This window comes from Cyrtonyx montezumae, unplaced genomic scaffold, assembly GCF_038088225.1.
Source record: "Cyrtonyx montezumae isolate F1298 unplaced genomic scaffold, pur_monq_1.0 scaffold_8, whole genome shotgun sequence".
Lineage (NCBI taxonomy): Eukaryota > Metazoa > Chordata > Aves > Galliformes > Odontophoridae > Cyrtonyx > Cyrtonyx montezumae.
This window is the reverse complement of record NW_027072089.1, coordinates 96,233,005-96,236,699: the sequence shown is the minus strand read 5'-3', so window position 1 is coordinate 96,236,699 and position 3,695 is coordinate 96,233,005.

The following is a 3,695-nucleotide window of genomic DNA, read 5'->3' as shown; positions in this document are numbered from 1 at the left end:
ATAGACTAGGACATTTCCATCATGGTGTGGGATGATGGCATGGGTACCCAATATACAGCCATGAATGCTAGTGTGATATTGGGATATGTTGGGGTGGGTTCAGAGGAAGGCCACAGAGATGATCAGAGGGCTGGAGCATCTATTCTTCAAAGAAAGCTTGAGGCAGACGGCTTGTTTAGCTTGTAGAAGATTAGGATCCAGGGAGACCTCACTGTGGCCTTCCAGTACTTGGAAGGAGCTTATAATCAGGAGAGGAACCAACATTCTACAGTTTGACAGTGACAGGACAAGGTGGAATGTTTTAAACTAAAAAAGGGCAGATTTATGTCAGACATTAGGAAGCAAATTTTTACTTAGAGGGTTGTGAGGCACTGGAAGAGGTTGTCCAGAGAAACTGGGGATGCTCCATCCCTAGAGGCATCCAAGGCCAGGCTGTATGGAGTCATGGACAGCCTGGTCTAGTGACTGGCAGCCCAGCCCATGGCATTGGGGGCTGGAACTAGATGATCTTTAAGGTCCCCCTCCAACTTAATTCTACCTCAATGGAGCTGAGGCAGATGAATGACTAGCCTAACTACTTCACAGCCCTCAATTCTGCCTATGTCCAGTTTGTCTTTTATGCCAGCATTGCATATCCTTGTCTAGCCCTCCATGCCACGGTGAAACTATTCCTATATTCATGAGAAAATGGCATGAGACATAAGCCTCAACACTGCTCAGTGGAGAAGACAGCAGTATAGAACTGTCTTTCACAAAAGGATCAAATAAAATATAAACGCTGCAGTGCAAGTTCATAATACTTCACAAAAATTAGCAGTCTCCCAGCACCTTTCTTGCTGGTATTGAGGTATTGCACAGACTAACATCAGAGAAAATTTTGACATACGTGAATAGTGAGATTACCCTTCTTTGCAGAAGGAGAAAGCAGAATATGCAGATGTTAAGCACCTAGCCCAAAGTTATCTATCAGCACAGTCAAGACAGAAACCTTTGCATCCACCTCCCAGCCCTATACTTAAGTCTCTTGACTGATCTGTTCTCCAGCTGACAAGCTCAACACAGATCTCTGCATCACACTTCTATCCAGTGACTGCTAAGTGGCATATCTATCACCAACAAGGAGGCACAGAGAGGGAATGTGGCATGAAGAGTCAGTGGCTGCCTGGATTCTAGCTCCAAGCAGCCCTTTCATCATACACCTTATGAATTTTCCCCACCAAGAATGAGTAATTTGTTTAATTACCAAATGCAGAAAACAGTGCTAAATTAGTCAGTGCCAAGTTAAGGGCTATTTCAGTGAACATAGGTAGCCCGAGTCCTCCACAAAGCATGGAGTGCTCCAAGGACCTGTACAGTAGTTCTTCCTCCATCTCCTTGGGAGGCAAGTTAAAGGAAATTGCTTCTGCCCCACAGTCCTGCGGTTGGCCAGGAGGATGCTTTGGCTTGTACCAGTATGTGATGTCTGCCAGAATTTGGTTTTTATGCAATAAGAGATTCACTGAAGGATCATGGAGTTTTTTTTCCTTCCTCCAGGTCTTTTTTAAAACTATCCTAAGAAATCCATAATTTCAGATTAATTGCAAGGAGGGAGGGAGAGGAACAACAAGAAGTCCATTTTTATTCTCCTCGAATTAGATACATGAATTTTCTTCCCCTCCCACTGATTCACTGCTCAGCATTCAGCTAAGATGATCACCGAAAAAGGAAAAGCAAATGAACATTGATGTTTCTTAGGGTATGAAATACTTTACAATTAAATAAGGTGCTGCGGAGTATTGCACTGATCACGAGTGATTGGTGGCTCTCTGCTAAGCTGCAAATGAATTCAGCACAGGACAGCATTCCAAATTGCTCTTACAAGCTTTTCTTTATTATTTTTATTTGGTTATGCTCTGACTCTCATCCAGATTTGTACTTAATGTCCTCGTCTGAAGTTGTTGAAATGGCACCCCATGGCATAGTGTGACAGAGAAAGGATATTGCCTTTGGAAGCTGCTAATGGTCCATGAAAAGAAAACAGCAGAAAACTGGAGAGCAGTTGTTTCAAAATAATAAGAACAAAAGTCTTTACATTTTTAGCTCACCGTCTTCCCATCATAAGTGAATTGAGAATGGGCAGAATAATGTAGGCAGCTAGTGAGGACTTGCAGATCCAGATGGGTTGCAAATCAAAGCTACAAGTAAAGAAAAAGTAGTACAGTACGTTTAGAAAAATAATATTTTTAATCTATCACTTGTCAAACAAAATTAATATTTGCTATGTATTGTTGTTCATAAGGTATTGTTATTCCCCGGAATGGGAGAGGCAGAGCAATAAAGTGACATTAGAATTGAGTGGTAAGGTTTGCAATGGTCAGGCTGTTCAGTGAAACTCTTAGTCCTTAGGTACTTCAGTTAACCCTAAGTCTAAGTCCTACTGATGCTAAAAGGAGTTATCTACCTCAACTTTTCTAAAAGTAGTATAAACTAGTATAAAAGTATGAAATAGAGTGGTCTAACTCCCCAGTGACTTCAGTCCAGGCTTAAATGCACACTGCTCCACTGGAAAAATTTTAATCCATGTTGTAAAGGTGAAACAAGAATCACTTTGATAAAATGATGCAAATAAGCAAACGATGAGAATATCTGTGTCTAACAAACCTGCTTGTCTTAATTTCTTCAAGTAAGACACTTCCCCCACTTTTGAATACACTTGCATGGGTAAAAGCAAAGAAAAGAATAATAAAAAAATATAACAAGATCATCTCATTCCGTTAACATCTAAAGAAGTCTAATAATCACTACAGGTAATAAAGGTTACTCACAAGACCTTTGCCTCCATTGTTAGACTATTTCTGTGGTAATAGTCTGTCTTAGCAGAAGCTTTGGCATCTGCCTCTGCATCCCACAGATGAAGACTGCAATAATGCACTAGCCAGATATTATATGTTTCCCACCATTTACAAACTGAATGTACTGATCTAGGAGAAGCAGGAAACACCAATCTCTTTGCCCAAGGACAGCAACATCAAAATGGCATACATGAATGCTAAATCACTTGACAACTGTCTAGCTTACAGTGTATTTCACTCCGAAGTAAAGTACTGCATTTTTTTATAATAAGACCATTACTTAGATGACTTACTACCACAAAAACTGTGATTTTCTCCCCTCTACAAGTAACAATAAAATAATAATAATAATAATAATTAGAAATAAAAAACCATAACCCTAAGAGACTACTATGTTTACTGTGTAGTGATTTCCCAACAGAAATTTATTTAAAACAAATTTACATTCAACATTTAAAGAAGATATAAATAATTCATGTTCTCATATCATAAGCACTCTGCATGTCATACACCGGGGTACCTGTAATTTTTCAGTTTATTCATTTAGAATTTTCATTCAGGAACTAATTATTATGGTTTTTTGCACTTCTATTCCATTGTGGTAATTTAATAGTCTTCAACAGAATTATGTTCAATAAAAATGCATTCAGTTTTAATATTCCAAATCTTTTTGGCTTTTAATTTAACTGCTGTATGTTTTGATTTTACTTATTTACTATTAACTTATTACTATTAACCTGTTAGCTGATTCTGCTCTCAGAAGTACAGAAAGATTAACACAGTAAAGTCTGCAGAACAGGGTTTCATTCCTTTTAAGCCACTTCTGTGTCACTGTCACTCACTATCCTTCAGGCCAGTAATTCC